The sequence below is a fragment of the Schistocerca nitens genome, chromosome 1 (assembly GCF_023898315.1).
Source record: "Schistocerca nitens isolate TAMUIC-IGC-003100 chromosome 1, iqSchNite1.1, whole genome shotgun sequence".
In the NCBI taxonomy this organism is placed as follows: Eukaryota; Metazoa; Arthropoda; class Insecta; order Orthoptera; family Acrididae; genus Schistocerca; species Schistocerca nitens.
The window spans coordinates 1047657170-1047669676 of NC_064614.1; positions in this window are offsets into that span (position 1 = coordinate 1047657170).

A 12507-nucleotide genomic window follows, 5' to 3' on the forward strand; every position below is an offset into this window, starting at 1 on the left:
ATACTGTAAGCTTATAAGGAAACTACCGTTTAGAAAAATGTAGACGTTTTATTCTATCCACAATTTTTTTTCGCACCAACGTACCTGTAATACACTACATATCCTCTTCAGACCCAGTGTAGCAGTAAGGCAGGAGACGCCACACACTTACCAAACTATTTTCCAGTATAAAACAAACTTCACAACAGTCAACAATCATTAACGCACGTCACAAAGATAAAATGGCCGTAAACCTAGCAGAGTCAGTGCAAGGCTTATAAACGCTTGTGGCGCTTCCCGTGGATGTCTATGGAAGCCATGCTGCGCGCGCATCTGCTGTACAGCCTTCAAGGGAAATTACAGTTTATTTCAAGCTTGGGAAAATTATTTTAATTCAAGCTAAATTTTTACAGCTTGATGCAAACTGTGTAACAGGTTGATTTTTCAATCTTGAATTTTCAACTGAATCTAAACTCAATATCCACCTTGAAATAAGCTGTGTAACAGGTTGATTTTACAATCTTGAATTTTCAACTGAACCTAAACTCAATATCCACCTTGAAATAAGCTTCAGTGCTAGCTGGGATATTTTGTGGCTTGCCTTCACAAGATAAACCAAATAGTCTTACAATCTTTCCAAACTTCTCTATGTCCAAGGGTTTTGTCAGGTCAGCCAACATTTCTTCTGTGTGCAGGTATTACACGGCGATGTTCTCTCGCTCTATGTGGTCCTGAATAAAATGGTGCCTTATATCAATATGTTTTGTTCTAGCACTAGTGACATCATTTTAGCTAGATTAATGGCTCCTTCATTGTCACAGAAGATCGTTATGGATTCCACTATGAAATTGGATTCTATTTCACATATTAATGGTCTTAGCCACAGTGCTTCTTGTAAGGTGTAAGACAGCGCCGTATACTCGGCCTCTACGGTTCACAATGGAACAGTTTTTTGCTTTTGACACGACCATGAAATGAGGCCTCTCATTAATTTAAAGCAGCAACCAGTAGTGGAGTGCCTATCTCCCAATTCACTCTCTCAGTCTGCATCGCTGTAGCCTTCTAGTTTTGCATTACCTCCTCTATGGTATCTTAATTCGTTGTTTGAAGTTCGTCTTATGTAATTTCCTTTTCACAGCTTTCCAGTGTTTTTCCTTTGGGTCTCTGCAATATCTGCTCACTGCATTAGTGGCAAAAGCAACGTCGGGTCGTGACATTTGAGACAGATATAACAGACCCCCTACTGCTTCCAAATATGGAACATTTTTATCACATTCCAATCTGTCTCATTATATTTAACTTCACTCCTACTTCCATTGGAGTAGTTATGGGTTTACAATCACTCATGCCAAATTTATTTAAGATTTTTTTCTGTATATGATAATTGATTTATTCTCAATTCTTGTCTCTCTTCATCCTTAGTAATCTGCATACCTAAATAACGTTTAACGTTTCCCAAGTCATGCACCTTAAACTTGGTTTGCATCTGTTTCTTAAAAATTCTCATTTGACTTTCATTTTTAGCCAGGATAAAGAAATCGTCCACCCATACTGCCATTATTATTATCCCTTCTCTTTCACTTTTATGGTATATACTGATGTGCCTTAGATTGCTGCATATTCATATTTATTAGACTTTTATGTAGACATCGATTCCAACAATGTGCACTCTGTTTAAGTCCATAAATACTTCTCAGCAAACGCCAAATCTTTTCCCTTTCCGATCTGGGTTCCATTGCTTCTCTTGGTGGAATGTGAAATGACATATATCTCCTCCTCCAGTTTCCCATTTAAATATGCTGTTTTTATGTCCATGTTAAATTTCGTTTTGCTGCCAAGGCAAAGGTATCTGAACGAGGCATACTTGACTACGGGTGAAAAAGTTTCTTTGTAATCTACCCCCTATTTTTGCGAATATCCTTTTATTACAAGTCGTGCTTTGCGTCTTGGTAATTCGTTTTCAGAGCTCTTCAAAGTGAATACCCATCTTCCCTGTAATGGCTTCTTATCTGCTGGCATAATTACCCATTCAAAGGTTTCGTTCTGAGATAAAGATTCCAATTCTATCTCCATCGCTTCTTTCCTTTCTTGAGAGTTTGGACTACTCATTACTTCTTCTACTGTTTCTGGTTCATCATTAAAAGACTGGGCAGCATACATTTCAAAATCTGGATATTCTTTCGGTGTTGGTACGCGAGAAGAACGCCTTAGATTGTTCACTCCATTTTGTTTGTCCTCAAACTCATTGTCATCATAAATGGTCTCCATTTGTCTTTGACTGTCCTCTTCCTGTTCTTCACTTTCTCTTTCTCCACATAAGGTTTCACTCTTGGAACTAGGTGCAGTTAACTTAGTAGTCTTGCCCTCTTCAGAGTCCTTTCTATTTTCAAAGAATGCTACATCTCTGCTTGTAACAATCCTTTTATTCAGTAGATCCATTAATCGGTAGCCCTTTGAATTCTCATAATAGCCTACAAAAATATACTTTTCAGCTTTTGTCGTCCCATTTTCCTCTTAGCTGTTTTGGAATGTACGCCATTGTATCACACTCAAAAACCCATATATTGCGTAGGTCAGGTTTCCTTCCTACCCATATCTCATAGGGGGTTTTATTCCTTAATTCTTTTGTTGGTGGTCTATTTCTCAGGTATATGGCCGTTGATACCGACTCTGACCAAAAATCTTTTGATAATCCAGCATCAGTTATCATGCTTCTTGCTTTTTCGATAATGGTCCTATTAGTCCTCCAGCAACCCCATTTTGAGATGGGGTGTACCTTATCGTAGTTTGATGCCTGATTCCCATTTTTGCCAGAAGTGCCTTGAATTTCTGGTTAATGTATTCTCTCCTGTATCAGACCTGATGATCTTAATCTTCTGTCCTGTCCACCTTTCGACCATATTTCAATATTCCTCAAAAATGTCACTGACTTAGTCTTTGGAACTAAGGAAATAAACAAGAGTATATCATGAATAATCATCAACAAACGTAAGAAAATAATGGCTCCCATGTATGGATTTGCACTCCATCGGGCCACATACATCTGTATGGATTAACTGTAAGACTTCCATAGATTTACTTTTACTAGTCTTAAAAGGCAGTCACGCTTGTTTTCCTTTTATGCATATCTCACAAGGGTCCTTGGTTACACTATAATTCTGTATTCTCTTCACACTATCTCTCTAATAGACATACTCTTTCTATTTAGGTGTCCAAGTCTGTGGTACCATAAAAAACCTTCTGCTGAGTATACTGAATGACTAACATTTCTATGTTTACTGTCAATGGTACCCAACTTAAAAATACCCCTTTTGTTACTGGCTGTAGTTATAACTTCACCATTTTTGTTGTTTACTCTTGCTCTGTGCATGTCAAAAATGACTGTATTTCCCTTCTTGACAATTTCCCCTACAGACAGTAGGTTAGTCGCAACATTTTTTACATAATGAACATCATGTGCTGTAACTATATTGTGTTCACCATTTACACTTACATGTAGGTCTAGTTGCCCAGCCAAATGAAGTAGTAGTATCTTTATTCATCCTTAGATCTCTTTTTACGAGGATATAGGAGATGTCAAAGTATTTACAAATTTAGATTAATTTAAAATAAGCTAATTTGTCCACACATATATTTACAGACTTCTAGTTAGAGAAAACCATTAGTTTTACTTCTGATGTACAATACCTTTTTTTACAACTAACATATTATATAATGTAATGCCACATTGATCACTCATATCTCACTATCAGTCTCTGCACACACTGTACACACATTGTTTCATAACACTTCACTCACTACACACACACACACACACACACACACACACACACACACACACACACACACTGCTGATCTCTGGGCCATTTTCTGTACCACAACTTCCCATTTGCTATTCTGAAAAACTGAGTCAGCATCCCTCCATATTGAGTGAGATGTTGCACTCAGAAAGAGGAAGAGGTGTTAGTATTGTGCATGCATAGTTTGGGGGGTAAGTATTTCTAGGAAAGAAAAAAAGAAGAAAAAAAACATAAAGGGAAGGTGTTATGTGGAATGTTGGATATTTTATAATCATTATTATTATTTATTTGTATAAATTTTTTTTATCAAACCCCTACTTTGTTTCAGCTAAGTAATCCTTCAATCTATAAAATGTATTGCATAATAGGTACTTTTTAGCTGCCTTTTTAAACAATTGTATTTTTGCAATTTATTGTACAGTTTTATTCTTTGGCAGAAAAAGCTGTTTTGAGTTATGTTTATTTTTTCTTGGTAAATGTAAGTTGAGTCTATCTCTTGTTGTATGGTCATGGACAAAGCTGTTTGTGCAGTAATTACCAATGTTATTTTTGATGTGTACAACTGACTGGTAAATGTATTCACATGGAGCAGTTAAAATTCCCAGTGTTATGAACAGATCTTTAGAATGAGCTCGACTAGTATTTTTGGTTATTATTCTTATGGCTCTTTTCTGGAGCTTGAAAGTCTTCATATTTCGTGCATTTGTTCCCCCAAAAAAGAATGCCATAGCTAAGAATTGAGTGTGTATATGAATAATATGTAACTAAAAGACACTGCATGTTACAACTGATGATATGTTTCTAAGGGCAATGCTGATGACATTCTGTGTGCAAGTACCTTTGTGTGTTCACACCACTTCAACTGAGAATCAATATTCATTCCTAGAAAATTTGCATTTCTTACACAGTCTACAGAGGTGCCATTTGTTATTTTTCCTCTTCAAACTGAAATTCATGGCATTAGTTCTCCTTATGTTCAATGTCACTTTATTGCTTATTGATCAATCATAAACTTCCTTGAGAATTTCATTTGCTGTCGTGGCAAGGAGTTCTCTTGTTTTCTCAGTGACTATAACATTGCTGTCATCAGCGAAGAGGATTTTTTCTCCATGAGTAACACTACTGGGAAAGTCATTGATGTATGTCAGGAACAGTATTGGTCCTAATATGCTACCTTGTGGAATCCCTATATTAATGTATTTCGTTTCTGATAAGTGTTTTACTAAATGTTTAGATCTATTTGAAGTATGTGTTATATCTACTCTTTGATCCTATCTGTTAGGTATGAACGGAACCAGTCATCAAGTCCAAGTTTTGTGAATTCTACTATGGCTGACTCCATATTTTTGCCACTTCGGAAACCAAACTGTGATTCGCTAAAAAGATTGTTTTTATCCAGGTAATTGATTAATCTGTCTTTCATAATTGCTTCTATTATTTTTGAGAAAGCTGACAGCAGGGAAATGGGCTGGTAATTTTCTATGTCTTCTGCATTAACTTTCTTAAGCAAAGGTATAACTCTTGCCTGTTTTAACTACTCTGGAAATGTCCCTGATGTGAAGGATTCATTTATTATATTTGTTAAGGGACCTTGTATAACCCCTATGCATTGTTTCAGTACTCACATTGGTACTTCATCTAAGCCTACTGACTTTTTAGTTTTTAGTTTTTGAATTGTTTTACTGACTTCTTTCTCTGTGGTTCGAAATAACATCATTGTATTTAGTGCAACATTATTTACAGGTTTCTGTGCAATACTTTAAAAATTCTCGTTTACATAGTTTTCCAAGTGTTGTGGATCATTTGTTACTTTATCCCCCTCCCTTAGCAACGGAAGCGTCCGATTCCACCCATTGGTTTTGACCTGTGATGTAAGGCTGTTGTGTTGTGTGATGTCATGATGGCGCAGAGTTTAGTCTGTGAGAGTGGTGTGTTTGTAGGTGTCGTTTTGATGTGAATTGTGGTACTCTCTGGTGGTGTGTTTTGGGGTAGCGAGTTATGTGGCATATGGGGTTCATTTGCGTGGTAGCATTGCACATGTGTGGTATCAGTGGTGACTGTGCTTTCAGCGGAATATTTTTCAGTGAGTTAACGATTTTGGTTTTGTTATGTCAACGTTATTGTAGTTTTTTTCTGTTTGTCGTGTAAATTTTGGTACATTGTTTTGTTTATGTCTTTGGTAGGTATTGATATGACTGACAAGGTCAACAGTTTTCGTTTGTCGCAATGATGGGGGACAGTGCGTCGTCTCTAATAAAATTTCTTCATTTATTCGGATTTTTGGATGAAGTCGTGAAGTGTGCAGTGTGTCGTGAAGAAATGAGGCTTACTAAAGTTATGGCATTTCGGACTAGGGACAGGTATATGTGGAGGTGTCCTAAGGATAACAGCTCAAGGGAATTGTTCGATTTCAATGTGAAGTTGTTGTGAGTGTTCCGGTATCGGTTTTTTTCGTCGTTTTGTGTGGTTTGGTATGGTGGTGTGTGTCTAAATTCGTTTATATTTACTTTGTCTCCACTCAAAAACCCTACCATTTTCCCACTCGTGTCACGTTAGTTTCATTAGGTTTCTGTGGAATGTGTGTATGTTGGTTTTTCAATGTATTTTCTTGTTTGTGGTCATGTTTACGTATTGACGTCATAGGCGCCATATTGGAGTCGTAGTATATGGTCGTTTCCGCCATATTTGTGATGTCATGGCTAAAAGCAGTCAGGTGGAATTGGACGCTTCTGTATTTCCGTATGTTACTCTGTGCTTGTTTGCCACTCCCCATTTCCTTTTTTATAACAACCCAGACTGCTTTGCTTTTATTCTCTGCATTATATATTATTTTGTCATTAAATGACTTTTTTGCAGCAATCAGCGCCTTCCTATAATTTTTTTTGTATCTATGATAGAAATTTAAGAATTCTGGATCATTGCATATCTTCTTCATGGAACTGAATTGTTTAATTGTTTGGGAGGACTTCTTAATACCTGCTGTTATCCATCTGTTTTTCTGAGTTGTTGATAGAGACATGCACTAACACTGAAGCTTGCTGCCATCAACAGTAGATATTCCCATATGAGTCTTATCTTTAACACCATAAAGAAGAGATTTGTCTTTAACAGTATGCAGAGATACACCTGGGTCTAAAATCCATTCCAGTTGACGATTACCCACATCTCCAAAAGAATAAAAACATGATAGTGCCTTACTTTTTTATTGGTCCCTCTCTCTAGGCTATCAGCAACATACTTCTTTTGCTGCGTGTCTGGCCTTGGGTTTACTTTTTCTCTGCACTGAGATGCAATATGCCCTTTCTTCTGACATCTATAGCACCTCACTGATTTCTTTCTCCAATACATGATAGCTTGAAGTACTCCATCCTGTAGGATTTTCACTTTAACACTGTTGTGGATTGCTGGTGGACTAATAGGACCTGTGCTTCCCAGCCCCATAATCATAGACTTACACCTCCCGGGCAGTCCTGCCAACAGTAGTTTCCCTATCCATTCGTCAGCGATCTCAAATCCAATGTTTCTCAGTCTGTTCGATGTGGCTATTATTTTGTTGACATATTCGTCTGCAGTCTTGCATTTGTCCAGCTGAGTGGTAATTAACTCACGTAATAATTCTTCTTTCCTTGTAAGACCTCCATGCTCAAACGCACTTCGTAATTTGTCCCAAACTTCTTCCGCCGTTGCAGCTATTTAACATGAACATATTTCACTGGGTGAGCTAGTAATATCAACTTTGATTTTGCTTACTTGAATAATTCTGATCTGTGGATTTCATTGTCCCATCCACCACATCCCATAGGTCGTCTAAACGTAAATGTGCTTCTACCTCAAATTTCCACTTTACATAGTTTTCGCGCCCCTTAAATCTTTCAATCTGCAGAATTTGTACCGCACTCATTTTAACGTTTCTTTCTTGAGGAAAAGAATAATACCGAAGGATAATACAAAAGAGTTGCGTTCGTCTTGTGAGGATAGATCGTACTTCATGCAAGTGCACTACTTGGAACTTTTTCAATACTTTCTCACTACAATGTTATGTATATACTTATTCCAAATGCATCGCTGGGCCCAACCTAATATAGGCGACACGGGTGGATAAGTAATAGTGAATAAAACACACTTAGTGCCAGTAACTATATTTGCACTTCCAGGTAAAATACATTAAACACAACAACCAAGGAACATTTAATTACATATGTAAAACTCAGAGCATACAATAGCACCAGAGAGGTCTATTATATTCCACATAATGCACTTTGCTTCAATTTCACACGAAATATATTGTTCACACAATTCCAGCAGTTTTGAAGAAGAAAAATGCAGTGTTAGAAATTACCTTAAAAGAACGCGATGCAGCCCTGAGAAAGATCAACACTGGAAGCTGCGTCTTGTTGAAAAACAGAGAATTAAGTACAAATGTGAAAGAAAGTGTGGTGATCAAGAGGGTAGAAAATTGTTTTCTAAATGTTTCACTCTGGGACAAATTATCTGTTTGTTACATAGCAACATACGGTTTAAATGAAGTTCCCAGGATATTGGCAACAGACTAACTATAATCTTCTTTTCTTGAAGAACTTGTACGTATTTCAGAAAGCACAACATTCCATTGCCCTGTCGTGCAACGCTTCAGAATTAGACTACAGATTTTAAGTGCAATCCAGGTGTTTCAGAAGAAGTTATGACTATTTTGAGAGCAAAGACTCATACATTTACTATGTTAGAAAAAAAACAGTGCTGTGTCTTGACCAGATGAACACTGACGGCTGAATCTGCTACGATGTGATGGAAGACAAGATTTTAGGACCTCACAGCAATATAAAGGCCCATCCACACGCAACGATCTGTCTGCGCAGACAGATCGTTGCGTGTGGACAGAAGATTTGCACCAACCTGAGGTGTGTGCAAACCTGGAAGTTGGAGTTGGAGATTTGAGCGAAACCTCTCAAATCTGTGGGTTCAAACCACATCTGCGCAGACAAGTTGGAGCATGTGGACAGGAGATCGCCGCAAATCTGGCGCGAAACAGCTGTTTGCTCAATCTAGTATTTGTATTTGTGCGCACAGGGCATTAAAATGGCTGATACACGTCAGTGTTTTCGAGAGTTTGTAAGTTTTTAAATTTCCATAATTGTTTTCATTTTTACCAAGGCATACTCAAAACTGAAGTGGGTGCTGAGGATCCAGGTGTACCCACTGCATCAAAATTTTTAGGCGGGACCACAATTTGGATAACTTAAACAAAATTGTAAGATTTGCTTGCTTTGTCCTTTGAAATCTTTTTCATTACGTTTACCTGCAACAGGGATTGTTAGCACACTTGCACTCAGTGCTGTCCTATGCCATAATCTTATGTGACATTGTAGCAATAAGAAAAAGCATGCCCTATCTGTTCTGAAGAAAGTACAGTCAGAAGATTGTGTTAAGCTAATATTGGAAGGTCTTGCAACTGTGTGTTCTGGACAGAGGGATTATAACAGTTGTATTACTACCTAACATGTTGTTCATAACAATAGTAACTTAGAGATTAATTATAGTATTCACAACCACAGTAGTACGAGGTGCATTCAAGTTCTAAGGCCTCCGATTTTTTTTCTAATTAACTACTTATCCGAAATCGATGAAACTGGCGTTACTTCTCGACGTAATCGCCCTGCAGACGTACACATTTTTCACAACGCTGACGCCATGATTCCATGGCAGCGGCGAAGGCTTCTTTAGGAGTCTGCTTTGACCACTCAAAAATCGCTGAGGCAATAGCAGCACAGCTGGTGAATGTGCGGCCACGGAGAGTGTCTTTCATTGTTGGAAAAATCCAAAAGTCACTACGAGCCAGGTCAGGTGAGTAGGGAGCATGAGGAATCACTTCAAAGTTGTTAACACGAAGAAACTGTTGCGTAACGTTAGCTCGATGTGCGGGTGCGTTGTCTTGGTGAAACAGCACACGCGCAGCCCTTCCCACAGAAATGCCAACTCTGGAGGCGATCTGTTCAACAGTCATTCGGCGATCCCCCAAAACATGTCTCTCCACTTTCTCGATCATGTCGTCAGACCGGCTTGTGCGAGCCCGAGGTTGTTTCGGTTTGTTGTCACACGATGTTCTGCCTTCATTAAACTGTCGCACCCACGAACGCACTTTCGACACATCCATAACTCCATCACCACAGAATGAGATTTTCACTCTGCAGCAGAGTGTGCGCTGATATGAAACTTCCTGGCAGATTAAAACTATGTGCCCGATCAAGACTCGAACTCGGGACCTATGCCTTTCGCGGGCAAGTGCTAGTTCTGCAGGTTTGCAGGAGAGCATCTGTAAAGTTTGGAAGGTAGGAGACGAGGTACTGGCAGAAATAAAGCTGTGAGTACCGGGCGTGAGTCGTGCTTCGGTAGCTCAGATGGTAGAGCACTTGCCCGCGAACGGCAAAGGTCCCGAGTTCAAGTCTCGGTCGGGCACACAGTTTTAATCTGCCAGGAAGTTCCATCACCACATGTCTCTTTCAACTGTCGATGAATTTCAATTGGTTTCAAACTACGCAAATTCAGAAAACGAATGATTGCACGCTGTTCTAGTAAGGAAAACGTCGCCATTTTAAGTATTTAAAACAGTTCTCATTCTCACCGCTGGCGGTAAAATTCCATCTGCCGTACGGTGCTGCTATCTCTGGGACGTATTGACAATGAACACGGCTTCATTTTAAAACAATATGCATGTTTCCATCTCTTTTCAGTCCGGAGAAAAAATATCGGAGGCCTTAGAACTTGAATGCACCTCGTACAAAAAAAACTTTTCAGGCAGATAACGAATCTCTGTCTGGAATTCAGAGTGGAATTTTGTATCCTGGAACAAAAGTTTGTAACAGGTTGCTTCTACACAGTAGCGAACTGAAAATACCTACTCAGCAACAAAGTAAACCATAGCCCATTGGCCATGTAGGTATATAATCTCTAATAGCATAGGCCTACTGTGTTTCAAACATGTCAACAACGCCAAAAATATTATCTGTAACTTGACAGACTTAATTTACTTGACTTGCCTTCATGAACTCATCCTTCAGGATAGCGTAAATAGCTTCACATGTGTTGGGTTTTATTTCACTCAACGCTTGTTTCGATATTGCAGTTGAAAATTCTAAATCCTTGTAGCTCCTTCCTGTTGCTAGGAATCTTAATGTTACCGCCAGCCGTTCATGAGGAGAAATTGCTCTTCTCATACAAGTATTTTTTCTCATAATATGAGGGGCTACAAGCTTTAAGAGATAATTATAAGTTTCGACATCCATCCGCAAATAATTTCGCCAGTCGTTAGGTTCGCCCTGCAACTCTCGCAGTAAATTTACGTGAGAAAACTGCTTTCGCTTTATCAGCTACTGTCTACACCATTTTGACCGCTTTCTCTGTTTCCTGCTGTTGGTCTGAACGTTTTTTGCAACACAAGTTGCGAACACAGACCACAACAGTACTTCCTCCATTTCTATATTCAAAATAATTGAATTAAATTTTTGACATTTACGGAGAGCGTTGTCGCTTGCCACTGATATTTCTTTTCTACACCGACAGATGGCGGGCGAGTAGTAGATTGGGGTTTGTGTCGTGTGAACACACCACATTTTCAGCGATCTTTTGCATGTAGAGACATCTGTGCCGATGTCTGCGCAGACAGATCGTTGCGTGTGGGCCGGGCTTAATAGTTGTGATGATTCGTGGTTCATGTAAATCTTGGATACAACCAGTTTATCATGATTTTGATGTGACAATGAACACTAACCTGCTTCAAGATATAATAATGAAAGCCGAATGTTCAGGGCTACATGCTGTAGCCATAACGTGTTATGTGGGAGGAACAATATCAATAGAGTGTGGAATGAGCTTTCTGTTGACACATCCAAAACATTTTCCACAAATCCAGCGGACAATAAAAGGAAGATCGTGGTTTTCTACGATGCGCCTTCATTGAGAGCCTTTTAGACAGTCAGAAAAGTGGCCTGAATATAACATGCCTCTAATCAGCAGCTCGCTTCAGTGTCACAGATAGAGCGCGATAAAATGTTAGCATGGCTGCTCGTTATTTTCACACTACTCGGCTAAAGCTATGCTGTATGTTCTAGGAAAAGAAGGTGAATGTAATTTTTTAATTAGTCAATGATAAGTTCGACGTTTTGAATTCCAGAGTTCTCTTTGAGCATAGCATGCCACTATGCTGTGGGCTCATTGTAAATCTTCCAAATCAAGAGAACATTTTAAGAAAGTTTCTAGACGTTTGTCATGATATACACTTTGGAAACAGAAAGTGGTTTATCGTATCTCCATCACATCGCGTCTAGGACTGTTTGAAGAAGTAAGGAAAGATAAAGGAAGGTATACCTTAACATCCCGACTAAATGAAGACTGTCTCGAAAAATTTTCGAGAATTTGAGATCTTAGTGCTTCCTATCAAGAGCCTTCAGCAGTCGAGATGAAGCACAGAATTCGGCTTCTTGTTTTAACAGGAAATGCAGACGATGTGCATCGGTTGCTGATGAGATAATCAGTACAACTGCTATGGGCACCGAAACGCATGGTGATGAATTGACGAAATTCATTACCAGTGAACTTTGTATTGACAAGTATATGTTATATTGCACACATTATGGAAGAGGAAGAAGAATTCCTGAGAACAATCCACAAAATAGAGGAAATAAATTCTGATACAGAAGACGTTTCGGCTGACTTTGTCTGCTACATGGCAGGC